The 20,491-nt window shown below is 48.9% G+C and overlaps 1 pseudogene; it reads right to left on the reverse strand.

Moving 5' to 3' along the window:
* Positions 1–1,012: 1,012 nt before the first annotated feature.
* On the reverse strand, positions 1,013–13,896 carry LOC148163245 (cell adhesion molecule CEACAM5-like; annotated as a pseudogene).
* Positions 13,897–20,491: the final 6,595 nt, after the last annotated feature.

A 20,491-nucleotide genomic window follows, 5' to 3' on the forward strand; every position in this document is an offset into this window, starting at 1 on the left:
GGGATGATTCGATAAAAGTATTGTATCACTGTAAATTTATGAAGTCCATTAGTGTGTTTATGTAAGAGAATATCCCTGATCCTAGGGAATACACACTTGAGTATTTAGGAGTAAAGGGTCGTGACGTTTGTAACTTACTCTCAGATGGGGGTTGGGGATGGGAAGAGACAGAGAGCACAAAATGAGAAAGAGGGGTAAATATTAATAATAAATGAATCTGGGTAAAGGGGACGTGGATGTTCTTTGTAGCCTCCTTATTTTCGCCACAATTTTAAATTTGAAATTATTCCCAAATAAAACATTGAAATATTTTGTGACAGAGAAGCCAAATAGCCCAGAAAAGGCTTCTCCCTGCACTCTCACCAGCCACGCCTGGGAGTGCTCACTTCCCACATCCCTGACAACATGGAATGGCATCACACTTAAAAAATATATAAATAACAGCCCTTATTTTCAAAAACTCAAGAGATAACAAGTGTGTTACTTTAATAAAGGGGAGGGAGTAACAGTCTCTTACTCATGTAATAACATTCTGAAGCTGTCCTAAAAAAAAAAAAAGTACTTTAGGGTTCAGCAGAGACTGGGCTCAAATCCCAGTTCCACAGGTGTCACTGGCCATGTCATTAAGCCTCTCTGACCCTAAGTTTCCCATTCATTAACCTAGTCTAAAATGTGTAGTGAGGAGCCCATCACAACCCATCTGCAGAGGGTGCAGAACAGTACCAGGTACATAGCACTTCATAAATGCTAACCATTGCGAGTTGTGTCACCAGAAAACCCTTCCCCCAGGAGTGCCCTTACCAGAGACAAGTAGCATAGCATGATGGCCACTGGTCCCACCAAGAGATGAGTTGCAGGGTGTAGATGCTGTCATCCGACACTCACACATCTGTGAGACTCAGGGAACCGTCGGCACTGCCTGTCTCCAGCCACTGTGGGCTGGTCCTGGAGTATGGTCATGGTTGATGAATCTAAAAATGAAGATCCAGGTAACCTGGGTGGTGGCTGCTCCTCAGAACCACCTGTAGGAGATGAGACTCTGAGGGAGCCTCTGGACAGACAGGGTGGCGCTGCTCCCCTCGGTGGCCTGGGGAGGAATGGAGGTTATGGCCAGCTGGGCAGATACCCGATCACCGCAGGAAATCATGAAGAAGCCCGAGGGGGGAGGCAAGGGGCACTATCACAGGGGCCACTTGGCAGCATTCAACACTGGAATTAGCCCCTTTTAGATTCTCATTCATAGGGGTTCAACAATGGAAGAGGAAAGAGCATGTGCAAAGGCCCTGTGGCAGGAGTGAGGGTATTGTTTTAAGGGAACAATAGAAAGATCAGTGTGGCTGCAGTTGAGTGAGTAAAAAGGAGAAAGGGAGGAGCTAAGGTGAGAGAGGGAAAGGAGGCACACCACACAGGTGCTATTGGCACCTATGGTAAGAATAATAATAATACTTAAATAATTATATTATTAATTATTGTTATTATTAACAGTTATTCATCACGTGGGACTCTCCTACGCATTGCAAGTGGTTTAGCACGTCCGGCCCTCCACTACACTAGAAGTTCCCTCCAGGCATCTAGACAGAGAACGAACATCCCCACATATTGCCAAATATCCGCTAGGGGGCAGAATTAGCCCTGGTTGGGAACAATTCCTGTAGGCTCTTGTAGACCATCATAGAGATTGTGTTTTGAAAGAGTTACGGAACCGCTGGAGGCCTTGAGATAAGGGGTAACACGATGTGTGCCTTATGCTCAGAAGTGCTTTGTTCTGGCTGCACAGTGAATGGATTTTGGAGTCCAAGGGTAGAGTCACCACGGTGCTCAGCTCCAAGGACTGAGCTGCCCTGCATGTTATAGGTAATGCCCACAGTGCTCCCAGCTGTAGGTACAGCTACCTGCAGCAACCCCAGGCAAGGTAGAAGCAAGGCAGTGAAGAGGTGACTGCAACAGTCAAGGCGAGAGAGGTCAGTGACTTGAACCAACGTGGTTGCAGCAAGGAAACAGGGAATGTGAAATCTGAGATCCTGAGGCCAGTAAGATCTGCTGGCTGATATGGGGTGGGGAGCGAGCGTGTGAGAGAAGTGAGGCGAGACTCTGAGTTCAGCGGCATGAGCACCTGAACGATAGAGGGGCTGTTCCCCAAGATGCGAAGATGTGGGGGGAAGAAAACCAGGAAATTGGGAGCACAGAGCTGTTACCTGCGAGACAGCGATTTCCAAAGCCCACCACCTCTGCAGGGACCCTCCGAGGGACCGCCACGTTTTCATGATGCCCTGACGGGTCTAGTTGTCTTTCTGCCTCCACCCAACTAGAGTCTAGGCCTAGAGGAAGAGCAAGCGTGTCTGAGAAGCCCCTCCCCACTGCAAAGTCCTTGTATTTTCTTCATCTTCCAAGAGAGCCCTTCAGTCCTGCCCCTCTGTGTCCCACCCCCATTCAGCCCAGATTGCCCACGAGGGTGAGAAGTGCCCAGGGTCTTGGAGGTGAACCTGGGAAGAGGGCCTGAGGTTTGGGGGCAGGGTCCACCAGCACCAGGCTGGGGTCTCACCTCTTCTTAGGTTCCTCCAGACCCTGCAATGACCCAGCTATTCGGAAAGAGCAGCTATAGGGAACAAATTGAAGGTTGCTGGAGGTGGGTGGAGTGATGGACATTAAGGAGGGCACTTGATATAATGAGCACTGGGTGTTATATGTACGTGATGAATCACTAAATTCTACCCCTGAAAGTAATAATACACTATATGTTAACTAAATTGAATTAAAAAAAAAAATTCCTTTCTAGGTGGTTTGCCTCCCTCTCTGTTTTTATCTTATTTTTCCTTCCTTTCCCCATGTTCATCTGTTTTGTTTCTTAAATTCCACATATGAGTGAAATCATATGGTATTTGTCTTTCTCTGACTGATTTATTTTGCTTAGCATAATACCCTCTAGTTCCAACCACATCATTGCAAATGGCAAGATTTCATTCTTTTTGGTGGCTGAGTAATATTCCATTATATATATATACCACATCTTCTTTATCCGTTCATCTGTTGATGGACATCTGGGCTCTTTCCATATTTGGGCTCTTTCCAAGATATTTTCCATATCTTTCTATATTTTCTATATTTGTGGACATGGCTGCTATAAACATTGGGGTACATGTGCCCTTCTAATCGGTATTTTTTGTATCTTTGGGATACATACCCAGTAGTGCAATTGCTTGGTCATAGGGTAGCTCTATTTTTAACTTCTTGAGGAACCTCCATACTGTTTTCCAGAGTGGCTGCACCAGTTTGCATTCCCACGAACAGTGTGAGAGAGTTCCCCTTTCTCCACATTCTCGCCAACATCTGTTGTTTCCTGACTTGTTGATTTTTGTCATTCTGACAGGTGTGAGGTGGTATCTCACTGTGGTTTTGATTTGTATTTCCTTCGTGTCAAGTGATGCTGAGCATTTTTTTTCATGTGTCTATTAGCCATTTGTATGTCTTCTTTGCAGAAATGTCTGCTCATGTCTTTTGCCCATTTCTTGACTGGATTTTTTTGTTTTTCGGGGTGTTGAGTTTCATAACTTCTTTATAGATTTTGGATATTACCCCTATATCTGATATGTTATTTGCAAATATTTTCTCCCATTCCGTAGGTTGCCTTTTAGTTTTGTTGATTGCTTCCTTTGCTGTACAGAAGCTTTCTAAAATGTTGATGAAGTCCCAATAGTTCATTTTGGCTTTTGTTTCCCTTGCCTCTGGAGATGTGTCTAGCAAGAAGTTGCTGCGGCTGAGGTCAAAGGATGCTGCCTGTGTTCTCGCTAGGATTTTGATGGTTTCCTGTCTCACATTTAGGTCTTTCATGCATTTTGAATTTATTTTTGTGTGTGGTAGAAGAAAGTGGTCCAGTTTCATTCTTCTGCATGTGACTGTCCAATTTTCCCAACACCATTTGTTGAAGAGGCGGTCTTATTTCCATTGGATATTCCTTCCTGCTTTGTCGAAGATTAGTTGACCACAGAGTTGAGGGTCCATTTCTGTATTCTCTATTCTGTTCCATTGATCTATGTGTCTGTTTTTGTGACAGTACCATTCTGTCTTGATGATTACAGCTTTGTAATAGAGCTTGAAGTCCAGAATTGTGATGCCTCCAGTTTTGGTTTTCTTTTTCAACATTACTTTGGCTATTCAGGGTCTTTTCTGGTTCCATACAAAATTTATTTTATTTTTTTTTAAGATTTTATTTATTTACTTGACAGAGAGAGAGACAGCGAGAGAAGGAACACAAGCAGGGGGAGTGGGAGAAGGAGAAGCAGGCTTCCCACGGAGCACGGAGCCTGATGCGGAGTGCGGGGCTCGATCCCAGGATCCTGGGATCATGACCTGAGCCGAAGGCAGATGCTTAATGACTGAGCCACCCAGGCGCCCCTGGTTCCATACAAATTTTAGAATTGTTTGTTCCAGCTCTGTGAAAAACGCTGATGGCATTATGACAGGGATTGCACTGAACGTGTAGATTGCTGTGGGTAGCATAGACATTTTAGCAGTATTTGTTCTTCCAATCCATGAGCATGAAATGTTTTTCCATTTCTTTGTGTCTTCCTCAATTTCTTTCATAAGTGTTCTATAGTTTCCAGAGTACAGATCTTTTACTTCTTGGGTTAGGTTTATTCCTAGGTATCTTATGGTTTTTGGTGCATTTAATTAGTACCTACTTCTAAAGTACTTTAGAAGTACTAAGAGCCCCATTTTACAGATGAAGAAAATTAATGAAAAAAGAGGCTGAGTCACTTTTCCAAGGGCACACAACTGCTGAGGAGAGGAACCAGAATTTGTTCGAAAGGAGTTGGAATTCAGAGCCCACAGTCTTAATCCCCATCTGAAAATCAAATCCATTTTCTCCTCCTCCCACTTCCCAGCACTTCCCCATATACAGACTTCACTTCAGCCTGAAGGTGCTACTTCCGTCTCTGATCCTGTGCTGGGTCACACCTTTGTGCCTGGCATACACCATCCCCTCCACCCATGTCCTTGCTCCCCTCCCCTCAACCTGCCCAGTTCCTATCAGCCCTCCCATTGGCTGCTGAGCTATTTCCTCCTCCAGAAAGCTTTCCCAGAGTGCCCCCAGAGAGTTGGGTGACCCTCTTCTGTTCTTCTGTGTTTCCACGACCAAACCACATTCCTGAACAGCGGGGACAGGGCTTGGGCCAGCACCAGACACACAGGCCCCAATGCATGACTCAGCACAGGGGAGGTCTCGGGAAGTACAGGCACGTGGGAGGCCCAACTGGCACTCAACCCTTTGGAAGTCTGATGAAGCATGAGCTGGTGTCACATGGTTGACGCCAGCACTTAGGGAGGAAGAGGGGCATACACAGGGACTCAGTGAGAGGGGGCGGGAGGAGGACAAGCGAAGTGTGTGGTGGCATCTGGAGCCCTGACTCTCAGCTGCTTCTTGGGCACTGATGGTGATGGGGCCCCAGGTAGGAGCTGCATGACCTCTTTCCAAGCAGTGTTCTTTGAAGCACCTGCACTACAGTGGTGCCCAGACAACCACACAGAATGAGAGCCGGCCCTGACTCCACTTCTGCAGTGAATCTGGCTTTCTCCGGCCTTGGGAGGTGGCGTTTGGGCCCCTTTAGGGCTTTTGCCAAGTTGCTCCGAGTGCAGAGGCAGCTCACAGTGGGGCACGATGGTCCCGAGGCACAGCAGGCCTGGGTGTGAGAAGAAGTAGGAGACGGTGACAGCCCAGGGGACGTAGGAAGGAGCTGGAGTCAGAAGAGGGGCCCACAGTCACAGCTGGGACTTCCAAACACATACAAGAGCAACTTGGCGAGAAATTACAGAATTATGCATGTGGGGCCACAGAGTCAGGGGACTGTGGGAGTGGATGCAGAGGTGATCCTGTTTGGGTCCATAGAGGGAAGGGCTCGGTGACACCTGAGAGACAGAAGGAAGGAGGGAAGGAGGAGGAACAGTGTGAGAGAAGGAAGGAAGGGAGAGAGGGAAGGAGAAGGAAGGAAGTTTGCGGGACCTCTGGGCCTTCTAAGTCACATTCCTTACACGGGCACGACTGGAGATGTTATAGCATGAAGATCAAGAACCCCAATTTCAGAGTCAGATGGATTGGGCCCCAAATCCCAGCAATTTCAGGGATTAGCTCTGAGCCTGTTCCCTCATCTGTGAAAATCAGGGAAGGGAGTAGCCTCACTGGATTGTATGGCTTTACTGAATCCTGTGTGTTTTTGGTATGTGGTCAGTACTCGGTATGTGCTCCTGGCTTAATTAATTAACCTAATTAATTGATGTTAATATATAATTCTTCTTAAGGTGGGAGAAGCAGCTTGGATAGGGACAGCATGAAAGCTGAACATCAACTAACCCCGCCCCCATCCCCATGCCAGCGGCAAGAGGCAAGGTGGGTAGTGGCCTGGGGATGAGCGCTGTGCCAAGTGTCGCCGAGCTCTGAGACTGACCCTGTGCTGGCGGCGATGCTCCAGCCCAAGACCCTTCTCTATAAAGAAGGACCAAACCCTTCTCCTACCCCAGGTTGGGCCCAGCTAAGAGGCCATATGCAGATTTTGCCTGGCCAGCATCCAATCCCCCCACCCCAGACAGGGTTCCTTCGGGAAGCACCCCTCCCCCACTCTCAATCTGCAGGTTCCCGTTCCAGTGGCAATGATCCTCCAGCCCACTCCCACAGGCCGTGGGCAGACACATGACTTGTGACTGTCCAGTAAGAGCACGGTATCTCCCTCCACAGTGATTGGTTCAGGAGTGGGCACTTGACCCAAAGTGGGCCAATGAGAGTGAGCCTTGGGACTTCAGCAGAACCCTGGAGGGAATGGGTGCTCTTTCTCCCAGGGTTGCCGGCTGCGTGGAGTGTGTGAGCTGGAGGGGCCATCCTTCCACCCCTTGGAATGAAAGCCCCACAGAAGCAAGCTAAGCAAGCTAAGTTCAGAATTCCTTGGTTTCCACCTAGCACCTCTGTGACCTTCTGGTACATTCTCCCGTTTTCATCTGTGAAATGGGCATAATCACAGTACCTACAAAGCTCACAGGTTGTTAAGTGAGAATTAAAGCAGTTAATACATGAACAGTAGCTATTATTACAACTTGGACTTTACGCCGTTCCCTCCCTAAGATGCCTCCAAGGCAGGCACAAGGCAGAAGAGACTCACAGTTCACGTTCAGGGGCTGAGGTGGCAGAATGGCTGGCCGCACACTGGTAGAGCCCAGTGCCATTCCGTGTAATGTTCCGGAAGGTCAAGACCCTGTGGTGTGGGGACAGCTCCGCTCGGCCCCTATCGGCAAGGATATCACTGTCTTTCAGCCATCTGATGGCTGCAAATCTCTTTGGACATATGTCAGGGTAAGGAGGCCACGTTCTCCATGGGGCGACCTTGTCAGCCAGGATGTTGGGCTGAGGCTTGGATTCTGTTGGGACACACAGCAGGGGGCAATGGCAGAGATAATGAGGCTCCTCTACACTGTCACATTCACTGCCTTCTGCAATCCTGAATCTCCTCTGTGGAGACGTCTCGCCTCCTTCCTGAAACCCTCTCCTCCCTCGGCTTGGAAACCCACACCCTCCTATGCAGTCTCCTTAGCATGATCTAGTCTAGATCCGCCCTGTCCAGTCTAGTAGCCAGGAGCCATACATGCCACTGAGGACCTGAAGCCTGGCTGATCCAAATTAAGATGTGCTAAGAGTATAAAACACACAATGGATTTCTCAAATGTAGACAAAAAGAATGTAACCTATTTCAATAAATTTTATATTAACTGCATATAGAAATATTTTAAAAATAAATTGGATTAATAAAATTATTAAAATTAATTTCACATCTTATATTTTATTTTTTTATTGTGGCTACTAGAAATTTTAAAATCCTGTGTTATATTTCTATCAGACAATGCTGCTCCAGTAGCTATGTATGCAGAAGCTAGCATCAGACTGAGTTTGAATCAACTCCCTCACTCCTTCCACAACTGATGAGTTACCATGACTAAATCCTGCCTCCGTGTCTTTCTAATAAAATACTTGGACCACACCTCATAAAAATTTTTAATATATACACAAATATTGTAATGACAGCTACAGCTTCCTAATTGTCCTCCTAATCTTCTCCTGCCTTCATCCAACATACTGCCCACATGGCAGCAACATGATCTTTTCTGAAGTCAAAGACTGGACCATGTCTTTCTCTTGGTTAAGGGCCATCCTTGGCTCCCGGCTGCCCTGAGAATAAAGGCTCTGATCTTGCTAACTGCTCCAACCCCATGCCCTGCTATCTTCTCCTTGTTTACTATGCCCCAGCTGGGCATACTTTCTGTTCCTGCAACACCCCAAAGTTCTCCTTGCCACAGGGCCTTTGCACATGCCAGTCTCTCTTCCACTCCCATTTACTCTTCAATAACTCAACTCCTGCTCATCCTGTTGGTCTCAGTTTAAGTGTCACCTGTGACAATCTTTCAATCATCTCTCCCTCCTTTTAGACTTTAAGCTTCAGGAAGGCAGGGAACACATCTCTATTAGAGACAAGCAGAGAGTGCCTGAACAGTGTTTGGAACATTTTAAAGTACTTAATAAATAAGTGAAAGAATAAATGAATGGGGTCTGATTGATCACCTCTGGGCTGGAGCTAAAACCTTGAGGGACAGAAACTCAAGGTCCAGAGATCAAGGGCATTTTCCTAAGATGAAAGATGACATTCAAGAACTCAAGGGCTTAGGAGAAAGGCCTGTGGTCCCAGCCCTTACCTTTCTCTGTGGCCGTGAGAATCCCCTCCCACCACACTCCTTCCATCTCTGTGGAATGACCTGGCGTGGAAGCGAGTGGTCTCCCAAGGCTCCCAAAGATCCAGTTGGTGAACAGAGTTCCCTCCAGAACCCCTGCTCACCAGGGATGACAATCAGTGTGTTTGTAGCACTGCAGCGGCCTGTAGCAGGGTTGGTGGCCTCACACGTGTAGACTCCAGCTGTACCCAGGTGGATGGTAGCCAAGAAAAGCTGCTGTCCAGTGGGCCCCAGGTTCCCACTGATCATCAGTAGGATGATCTGGACCAGAGGGTTGCACGCGGTGGAGCAGGAGAGGGCGAGGTTGAACCCAGCTATGAAGCTGACATCAGTGGTGGTTACTGTGGGCATGTCTGGACCGTCTGTAGCAGCCAAAATAAATTCCCAGAGAGAGCCACAACCAGGGATCCGGGGTCTCTGCCAGGCCCTGTCCTTCGCCCTCAACCTGGTCCCTTCCCTGGGCTCTCACTTGCTGAGTGATCCTGAGAAACTCACCTCCCCTCTCTGGGTCAGTGGGCTCAGCACTTGTCTTTACATTCTTTGAGGGAAGGGGCTATGTCTTTGTCAGTGGCCAGCATATATTCGAAGTTTCACAATTATGTTGAGTAGAGATTATGTTGAGTGGACAAATAAGCCAATTATAACATAGCACTATTTCTGCCCATGAAAGAGGCAGACACATATCTGAGAATAAATAGATTTATCCATCTTTTCAGAAAATGTTTCTTGAGCACTTGCCATGCGTGAGGCACTGATTTGGTTTGGGGGCACACTAGAGACCAAGGCAGGCCTGGCCCTGACTTCACAGGGCCCCCACTCCTGTCAGGGAGACAGACCCATCCCTGATAGCAATGATCTAGGGTATGCTGAGTGGGGATGAGGGAGCTCAGGAGGGTGGGGGTACCTGACCCAGCCTGAGGGAGGGCCAGGGAGGGCTTTCTGGAGGAAAGAATGCCTGAGCTGGACCCTGAACAGTGAGGAGGAGTTATTCAGGCAAAGGCTGAGAGCAGGAGTGGAGGGAACAACCTGTGCAAAAGCCTGGGGACCAATCAGATTATGGTATGCCAGGCAAAGTGCTGGTAGGATATAAGGGACTAAGGAGAAAAGAGGCTCTAAAGTTCAGCAGAGCCTTGCAGCCCAAGCTGAGGAGGCTGGACTTCCTCCCAGGGATGCTAGGGAGCCATGGAAGGGATTTGAGGAGGAGAGGGCTGTGGTCCAGTTTATGCTTTAGAAAGACATGGGCATCTACAGCTGTTGCTGCCTTTATAACCCCTCCATGCGTCCCTGGGTCCAGCACCCCACAGCCCACCCTGCCCGGCAAGGTGGGTGTTTGGGGAGTGACCCTGAAGGAGGCAAGAGGTATGAGATGGGCACTCACAGATGACACTGAGGGGCAGGGCCTCACTGAGGCTGGTGATGGCGGGGTTCTTGGCTTCACACCACTAAGGACCCATATCGCTCCAGGACACCGGGTGGATGGTCAGCTCCCACTGGTCCAGGAACAGCTCCAGCTGCTCACTGCCCACCACGGGCTCCTTGTCAATGTCACCACCGGAAGGTGGCATTGCTGCCTGGGGACTGGCAGCTCAGGGTAATGGAGTCCCGCAGCTCCAGGGGAGCCAAGGTGGAGGCTGTGATAGTGCGTGGGCCAGGTTCTCTGTGAAGGGGAGATGGATACAGAAGGAAACTTGAATCCCAGCAAAGCCACTGCCTGGCTCAGCCACACTGACTTGTCCCTCTGGGCCTCAGTGTTCTTCAAACGTGGCTGGCAACAATGCCAGCCTCATAGGGCTGTTGTGACGATGACATAAGCTCATGTATGTGATACCCTTAGCCCAGAATCCTGCAGACAATGTCCACTGATGTACCCGTGGTCTTTGCCCTTGGCTGCAGCCTGGGGATGGGGGAAGGGAAGGGGAAGTTCTGCACACGACTCCAGTGATCACCTAGTTCATGCTAACTGTAGACTGAATGAGTTGTTTTCTCAGGCACATATGTGCTTTTTTTCCAATACAGTTGACCCTTGAACAATGTGGAAGTTAGGGGCATTGACCCCCCCATACACACAGTCAAAAATCCACATGTAACTTCTGACTCCCAAAGAACTTAACTACTAACAACCTACTGTGGAATGAAGCCTTACCAATAACATAAAGTTGATTAACACATATTTTGTATGTTATATGTATTATATACTGTATTCTTATAATAAAGTAAGCTAGAGAAAAGAAAATGTTATTAAGAAAATCATAAGAAAGCCTGGGGTGCCTGGGTAGGTCAGTCAGTTAGTCTTCAAACTCTTGATCTCGGCTCAGGTCTTAATCTCAGGGTCGTAGATTCAAGCACTAGGCATGGGGCCTACTTTTTTTAAAAAAGAAGAAGAAGAAAATCAGAAGAAAGAGAAAATACATCTATAGTGATGTACTATACTGAAAAAAAAAATTGTGTATAAGTGGACCTGCGTGGCTCAAACCCATGTTGTTCAAGGGTCAATTGTATATGCAGAGTCAATGATGCAAACAAATACCAAATGTTATACAAAGTATTAGTCAATGGATAATGTTGATTATTCATTTATCATTTATTTAACAAGCACTGGACATCTGCTCTGGGTCACATCCTGTGCCGAGTATCGTTAGGGTCACAGTAATGACCAACAAATCCCCAGCCCTGCCCTCCTGGGGCTCAAGGTCTAGAGGGGAAGACAGACCCATCCCCAGACAGGTACGACCCAAAGTGAGTAGGGCTAGAATGGAGGAGCCCAAGGGGCTGGAGGAACACAAAGGGGGCACCTGACCCTGCCCTGGAGGGGATGCACTGGCAAAAAGAGAGTTGATCCCACCCTCCACAAACTCACATCAAGGGGACGAGATGTTAAATAATTATGAGATTGAGATCAGGGCAGGCTTCCTGGAAGAGGGAACTGGTGAAGGGGAACAAAGGGATGAGTAGCCAGCAAGAGGACCCAGGCCATCTATCCTTCTTTCCCTCACGTATTTATCTAATACATATTCCTTGAACACCTCTCCAATGTCCAGCCCAGTGTAGGGAGACTGGAGACCCAGCAATGACCAAAACAGCCCCGGCCCTGTCTTCATGGGCCTTACAGTCCTCAGATAGGGATGACCCAGAGTAGTTAGGGGAGTGGGAGCTTTGGAACTCAGGAGAGGCATCGAACCCAGGGACATGGAGTCAGAAAGGCTTTGTAGAGGAGAGCTACCTGAACTGAGATCTGAAAGGAATAGTAAGCACTCAAAATATGAGCTAGTTTTTAAAAAATTATCTCTGGGAAAGATGTCACTGTAGGCCTGTGCAAGCATAGAACAAGGAGAAGGAACATATCTGCTGGATCAAGGAACCAGCATTAATTCATCCTTCTGTCCATCCATCATCCGTTTGTTACTTCACTTAGCTGGTATTTTCTGAGCAGCACAGCAGGGGCCAAGCCAGCCCCAGTTCATGCCTTTGTGGGACTCACAGTCCAGTGGGGGAGGCAGAGCCTAGCCCAAGTCCTAGAGGTGACTGGGAAGGAACAAGTAAGCAGATGTGACAGGAAGACAGAGAGTAGTCTGGGCACAGAGAATGGGGCAAGAGGATGGTGAACAGGATGGTGGGGCTCCTGTACCAGACCAACGACCTGGACGTCACTAGAGAAGGAGCCACTCTTCACTAATCACTTCTTTCCTCTAAAGACCAACCTCTCTTTTGGGAAAAAGGACAGCGTGAAATGCTTTGAAGAGTTTATCTAAATTGTTGATAGAATAAAGGACCTGAAGAGGGAAAGAAATATGTTGGTGACGCCATTTACAGCTCATGAAGAACCAGCATAAATTCCATGAACTATTTCCTACCATCCTCCAGATCTGTCACATGATTCCAAGGTATCTGGAGTCCCCAGATCAAGGTCATATAGGGAGTGCCCACAGGTGGTCTGGGTTGGTTTCTTAAATGGGCAAGAATGTTCACAGCAACAGCATTATTCACAATAGCCAAAAGGTAGAAGCAAGCCCAGTCCACCAATGGCTGAATGGACAAACAAAATGTGGCCTATCCGTATCATAGAATATTACTTAGTCTTAAAGAGGGAGGAGATTCTGACATGGGCTACAACATGGATGAACCCTGAGGACAGTACCCTAAGTGAAGTAAGCTAGTTACAAAAGGACAATTACCGTATTATTCCATTTGGGGGCGAGTGGGGGTTCCTAAAGTAGTCGAATTTGTAGAAACAGAAAGTAGAATGGTGGTTGCCAGGGCCTGGGGGTAGGGAGAACGGGGAATTTGTGCTTAATGGGTACTGGACAATGATGATAGTTACACTATGTACTACATGCTGAACTATACACTTAAAAATGGTTCAGAGAGTGAATTCCATGTTATATGTATCTTACCACAATTTAAAAAAATAATATATGGGCAAAAGAGTTTGCATCTCTTTACAGGGAAAACAAGGAAATCCCCTCAGATGAAGGCAGGGCAGAGATGGATTTGCTTCTACTGGCATCAGCTGACCCAAGGTCTCTGAATTTGGTCTTTATGAACTCAGAGTGACTCCTCCCCTTGGAAAGCTTTAATGATGTGAAATCACCACAACATCTTAAAACAATAATACTCAATGTGGGCAAAGACATTCAGAAATGGACACTCATACACACTTAGTGGCAAGCTACACTGACACATTATTTTGAAGGGCAGTTTTATGCCGTGTATCAAGAAATAAAATGTGACCCAACTATTCTACTTTCAGGAATTTGGCCTAAGAAAAAAATCCTGATGTGCAAAGTAGATTTATATATACAACTCCTCCTGATCTATCCCTTGTCCCCCTCCCCACCTCCGTCTTTTCATCTCTTGCTGATCACTCCATTGAACTCCATAAACCAGGACATACCATGGGAATGTGCATGTTTTTTCTTCTTTCTTCCCCCTGAGCTCCTTCCTTCCTTTTTTTTTTTTTGGAAGGGGGGTGGGAGGTTGGGGGTCAGGGAGATACTGTTGTCCCCCTGCCTGCTCATCTTTCAACGGTGAATTCAGACATCACCTCCTCCAGGAAGTTTCCTGACCTCCCGGGAGCAGGTTGGGTGCCTCCTCCGGGTCCCCAAGTGCCCTCACATAGTGCTTGAAAGGCAACATCAAGTGATTAACAGGGAACATTCTGGAGCCAGTCTCAGATTCTAGCACCCGCTCCACATGATTGTGTGACTCTGGGCAAGTTACCCACATCTCTGGCAGTTTTGTGGAGTTATTCTTAGAAAATATATTGTAAGCCCTAAGGAGTGATTGCGGAAGCAGTTGAAACAGCAGCAGCATTCCTGTTGTTGGGCTATTGAATGCAATGGCCTGGTAGGAGCAAGATCCCATGATCCACAGGGGCAGGGTATAGGTTAGGAGCTATGAAAGAATGTAACCCTCAGTCTCCCCCCACCTGCATGCACCTGGTGACTGCCAGCCCCAACATCCAGCTCCTCCCTTATCCCATGACTGACTCCCTGAGTGCATACGCATAGGAGAGTGCAGGCCTGCTTTACGGCTTCAGGATATTTGCCATCCCTCTGTATTCCTTTCCCACGCTTTGAGACATCTGTCCTTGCTTTTCTGATAAAACAAAAACAAAAACAAAATAAAAGCTATGTGCAGAATCCAGCTGCTGCTGCCCTCCCTTGCAGAAGCAGCCCCGCACGACCACTCAGATCGCTGTCTGAGAACTTTATTTCAGTGCGCGAGAACAGTTTTCTTTTAAACATGTATTAAGCACTTACTGTGTACCAGGGACTGTTCTGTGTACTTGACAAATAGCAACCTATTCAATCTCACAGCAACCCTATGAGGCAGGGGTTATTTCTACCCACTGTCTGGATGAGGAGTCTGAGGCCCTGAAAGCTTGAATGGCTTGTCAAAGCTCCTGCAATGTAAACAGCAGAGCTGGATCTGAATCAAGGGCATCAGTGACTACACTATGCTGCTTCCCGGCCTCACTCTCTTCATCTGGAAAGTGGGGCTAACATTAACAGTGCTCCTGCACAGGGAGCTGCGAGGACCAGATGAACGGATTATGAAGGCACCTGGAACAGCGTTTGCCCATCCTAGCACTCCGTGACCCCAGAGGACTATCATCACTCCCTGGACTGTATCCTCATTCACTATCTTCATCTTTTCATCATTTCCAGTAATCACGGCCTAACCCCTCCCCTTACTATTTTCCAGGCACTCAAAACAGTGTCTATTTGACCTTCGCAGCAGCCCACAGGGGGGAGTACAATTGTTGCCCTATTTCACAAATAAGGAAATTGAGAGGATCAGAGAGGTTGAGTGCCTTACCTCAGGTCACAGAGCTAGCAGAGGTAAAGTAAGAATTTGACTGGTCTCAGTCAAAGCCACCTTGCCCCAGAGCTTCCCTTTCAGACATAATCACTTAGCAGAGAGAAACTCTATCCCTGGATCTGACATGATGAATATTTGTCAAGTATGTAGGATCTGGGGAGTTGGAAGTTGGGCCAGCCAGCCTTGAAGACTGGTCAGACTCCTGAGAAATGCCCTCCCCCACCTCAGCCCCCAGCCACGCCCTATCGGCAGGGCCCCCATCCAGGGCTCAGCCCAACCATGGGGAGCAACCAGGTGTTAAGTCATGAGTCCTCAAATTTCCCAGAAGTACTTCCTCCTGAAGGGAACCTGGTCTGCAGAGAAGAGCCTGTGAGAACTCCTAGGCCTCCCGGAGGGGAGATGGCCCAGCCTTCTGTCCCCCTCAGGAGGGCCATGCCCAAGTGACTGGTGGCTGACCCAGAGAGGGGTTGGCACAGTCCTGCTCAGTTTATAACTGCTCAATGTCCCATTATCTCTTCATCTTTGCCTATATCCCTGGCCCAGGACTCCTGCCCTTTGCATAGGCTGGTTGTCCCCAGAGTAGGCAAATACAAGGAAAGCCTGCCCGATGCTCCCTGTCCCACTATATCAGTGGGAAAGAGAGGCCCAGAGAGAGCCAGCGATTTCCCCAGATGGCACAAAGGCTCTGAAGTCAGGCCCTGTCTGAAGCCTCAGTGTGAAGTCTGATCCCATGCGTCTGGGCCAGTCTGAGGGCCCAGGCGGGAGATGGGAACTGAAAACCTTCAGGAGCCTGAGGTGGGCTGGTCAGGAGGAAAAGGAAACTCATTTTTACCGAACAACCCACAAAACCCACGGCTCAGCTTTCAGATCTCCCCAGAATCCAACGACTTCCCAAGGGTTCTGCCAGCACCATCAACATCTCCTGCTGGGACCACTGCAGCTGCCTCCTCAAGGGGCTCCCCGCTCCTGCCCTCACCCTCCATAGTCTGTTCCCCACACACAGCCAGCCAGAGGGGTCCTATTAACACTAAGTCAACTATGTCCTCCCCTGCTCAAAAGCCTCCCAGGCTCCCATCTCACTCAGAATAAAAGCCAAAATCCCCGCAGTGGCCCATAAGAGCCACCCCCCACCCCCACTCCATGACGTGGTCCCATCACTGTTCTCATCCCCTACTTCTTTCCCCCATGGCCTCCCCTCCAGCCACACTGGCCTCTCTACTGTTCTTTAAATATACCAGTCTTGCCTCAGGGCCTTTGCACTGGTTTTCTTTCTGCTCCAAACACTCTTCCCAAAGTACCCACGAGGCCTCCTCCCTCTCCTCGTTCAGGTTCTTATTCAAATGTCACCTCTTCAGAGGCCTTCCCTGACCACTCTATGTGCACCCAGCTCTCTGTGTTTCCCACTTCCCCGGCTTATTTCTCTCCAGAACACTCATCACCGTCTGACTTACTCTCTGCTGCCCTGTGTTTGCTGATTTTCTGCCTCCCCCTAATGTCAGCTCCACGAGGGCTGGGATTTCTGTCTGTTTTGTTCACTGTTTTATGCACAGAGCCTAGAGCAGTGCCTGGTATATAGTAGGTGCTCAATACATATTTAATGAATGAATGTGTGAGCTCCCGTGGCAAGTAGTCTATCTAATCCAAAGCAAGAGTTTTCATCCCCATGGCACACAAGCAGGAATGGAGGCTCAAAGAGGCCAGGTCACTTTCCAGCCACACAGCTCACGAGGGGAAGAGGTGGGATTTGGACCCAAGTCTGTCTGATGCTAAAGACCATGTTCTTAACCACCATGCAATACTGCCCCTGGATGTGGGGACGAGGCCCAGAGAACATGCCAGTGGTCACCCCCATTGATGTCTCCTAAATTAACCAGGACTCTCTCAAAGGTAAGAAGCAAAGGCTATAAGGAACCAAAGCAAGTCCTTCTGCAAGGAGATCTGAATATCCCCCCGAAGACCGAGATGAAATCTCCTTCTAAACTGAGGGCAGCTCTGCCCCTGGTGGCTATTCACCAGCACTGCCCCATTGGTGTCCCAGGACACTAGCATTAACAAGGGTAACACTTAACAGGCAAATGCTTAAAATGCCCTAATATGCAGCACCTGGGTGACTCAGTTGGTTAAGCGTCTGCCTTTGGCTCAGGTCATGATCCCAGGGTCCTGGGAACAGCCCCACATCAGGCTCCCTGTTCAGCAGGGAGCCTGCTTCTCCCTCTCCTCCCAGCTATCTCTGTCATTATCTCTGTTTCTCTCTCTCTCAAATAAATAAATGAACAAAAAATCCCCTAATATACAAAGACATCCTGAAAAGCAATAGGAAAAAGGAAAACAGCACAATTTTTTAAATGGGCAAAACACGCGAATAAGCAATTCCCCAAGGACACCATCCTCAAAGGATCAATAAACTTAGGAAAAGATACCCAGCTTCACCAATGATAGAAATGCAATTTAAAACAATGCTGAGGGGGCACCTAGGTGGCACAGTTGGTCAAGCAGCCAACTCTTGGTTTCTGCTCAAGTCATGATCTCAGGGTCCTGGGACTGAGCCCCATCTCGGGCTGCAGGCACTCAGTGTGAAGTCTGCTTGAGATTCACTCTCCCTCTCCTTCTGCCCCTCCCCCCGCTTGCGTTCTAAATTAATTAATTAATTAAAAATCTTTCAAAAAAATGTTGAGGTACCAATGTTCTGTTGCGGTACTAAAGTTCATATGCAGATGGGCAATAATAGGGGCATATTAATTATGTCCAGCACTGGGAAAAGAGGCTCATCCAAATGCTGTTAAAGAAAGTAAACGGATAGGGGCACCTGGGTGGCTCAGTTGGTTAAGCGACTGCCTTCAGCTCAGGTCAGGATCTCAGGATCCTGGGATCGAGCCCCACATCCGGCTCCCTGCTCGCAGGGAAGCCTGCTTCTCCCTCTGACCCTCCCCCTCCGTCTGACCCTCCCCCGCTTGTGTTCCCTCTCTCGCTGTCTCTCTCTCTGTGTCAAATAAATAAATAAAATCTTAAAAAAAAAAAAGTAAACTGATAAACTCAGGGATGACAGTACTTATTAAAACACATCACATATGAGCCCTTTGTACCCAGAAATTCCAAATTCAGATAGTCTATCCAACAGAAAAAGTCGCATATGTGGACAAAATATAGGTACCAGGATGTTTGCTGAAGCATTGCTCTTAATTGCAGAGGATTAGAAACAAGTTAAATGCTGATAACAGTGTTTAAATAAACTGTAGTAAAATTTTCCTATAAAACAATAGAAAGTCATTAAAACTAAGGTATGGGGGTGCCTGAGTAGCTCAGTCCGTTGAGCATCTGACTCTTGATTTCGGCTCAGGTCATGAGATGGAGCCCTACAATGGGGCTCCGAGCTCAGTGGGAAGTCTGCTTGAGATTCTCTCTTTCCCTATTCCCCTGCCCCTCCACCTGCACACTCACACACTCTCTCTCTCTCAAATAAAATCTTTTGTAAAAATAAGGTATATTGGGGAGGCCGTTGGAGAAAGCCGGCCGCTCTGCGAGTAGGCGGCGGCGGCGGCCCCGGCCGGTGAGCCCCGGGAGCCAGGCTCTGAGGCGAGAGCTGCCCGTGCCAGGCGCGAGCTACGAGGACTAGAGGCCGGGCCCCGGAGCGGAGGCGGTGAGCGCAGAGTCCTCCGGCGGCCGCGCTGCCAGCTCCCCTCGCCTTAGCGACGCCCCCGCCGGAGGCCCGGGCCTGGAGGACGAGGGCTCCCCTGGCCGGCGCCGGCAGCGGCCGAAGCGGCGGTAGTGGCGTCGCAGACAGGCCCGGAGGCGGCGCGGCGGGTGGTGGTGGTGGCTGTGGCCGTGGCCGTGCTGGCGGCGGCGGCGGCGGCGGGTCAGCTCGCCCAGACCCCGCGCGGGGTCGCCGGGCCAGGTGGCGTCCTGGAGCAAGGCGCGGAGGGGGCGGCGCCTGCGGGCCGCGGAGCTTGAAAACCCCGTGGCCAACACGCCGCTGCTGAAAGCGCGCCAAGCACCTCCGGACCCCAAGTAAAGGTAGCCTGCGCCCTGCGCTCGTTAGTCTGAGCCTGCTGCGGAGACCTGCCGCCTCCCCGCAACGTCCAGGGCGTCAGCGCCCGGCGAGCAGGGTCCTTACCCGAGGCCGAGGAGGCCAGACCGCCTTGCGAAGCGAGCAAGAAACGACCAGCCCGTGTGGTTTTTAAAAGACAAAGAGAAGCCTGTACGCTGCCCTGAGCAAGAACCTTCCCTTAGTGTTTGTGGACTGGTATTTTAGCATAGCGTCTTGATTTTGAGGTTTGAGCTGAGGCGTTACGGTGTGTAAAGTGGAAGCAAGTTAGTAAGAGTTCAGCCTTCTAACCGTGTAAAAGCAGCAGTTGGCCCAGCCCTTCCGTTCAGAGATCGCTGGTAGAGTCCTCTGTCTCCAGAGCTGCCCACCTGTGGTTCTTCAGCCCCTGGGCTCCTACAGAGTCGGTGATGGAGCAGGTGCTTCGTGTTTGTGCTGCGATCGATCGCGATTGATGCCTGCGCGAGGTGCACACTGGCCAGAACCCCGTATTGAAGACCACGTGGAAGGGGCGTTTTAAGCACAATGTCCCAGGGCTGGGGTTCCGTCCTGGGCGCACATGGCCGGGAAGGAGTGCTCCTGGTGACTTGGGATGCCGTTGGGAAGCATCAGTGAATTCCTCTTGTGATTGGAATAGTGAGTTAACCTGGAATACCGCTCTTTTCAGATCTTTGGGGTTTGTTTTCTTTTTAATCCACCCCCCTTCCCCTCTGTGTCCTTCACGAGGAAAGGTGGGAACAGAAAGTGCCTGGTTCCTCAACTCATTGGAGACCTCGGGTCAGAAACATTCGTCAGGAATTCTTGAAGTAACAGTCACTGGTGCCGAGAATTAGATACCCAAGAGAGGGTTTAAATGGAAGGATCCAGATTTAAGAAGTAGTGAACTTTTATTTTCTAAAGTGTCTCCTATCATTAAGAGTTGAGAATAGAGACCTTCTCTTGAATTATTTTGAATAGAAGACTGAAGGTGGGTGGGAAGAGAACGGGGTCTTACTTTTCTGTTAAGGCAGTGGGGCAACCTCATCAGTAGGTTTCAGGGGAGCATTTGATTGTGTCTGGTGTTTCTCACTTTGAACTCCAGATTGGTCACAGAGATGAAACGTCCTCCGTGGAAATCGGGTCTGACCCAAGCTCAACCTGTTTTCTTTCCACTGTACCATCACCTTGGCATAATGTACAAAAACAGACTATTGTATCAAGCGGATTTCCATACAGTGCTGTAGAGACTAGATAAGGAGGTAAATATAAGTGCTCTCTAAGTGCTAAATACATAAAAACGGGGGGGGGGCGCTTGGCTGTCTCATTCAGAAGACTGTGTGACTCTTGGTCTCGGGGTTGTGAGTTCGAGCCCCACGTGGGAAATAAATA

This window comes from Eumetopias jubatus, unplaced genomic scaffold, assembly GCF_037043125.1.
Source record: "Eumetopias jubatus isolate StellerSeaLion01/CBP00866 unplaced genomic scaffold, mEumJub1_p1.0 scaffold_10, whole genome shotgun sequence".
Taxonomy (NCBI): domain Eukaryota; kingdom Metazoa; phylum Chordata; class Mammalia; order Carnivora; family Otariidae; genus Eumetopias; species Eumetopias jubatus.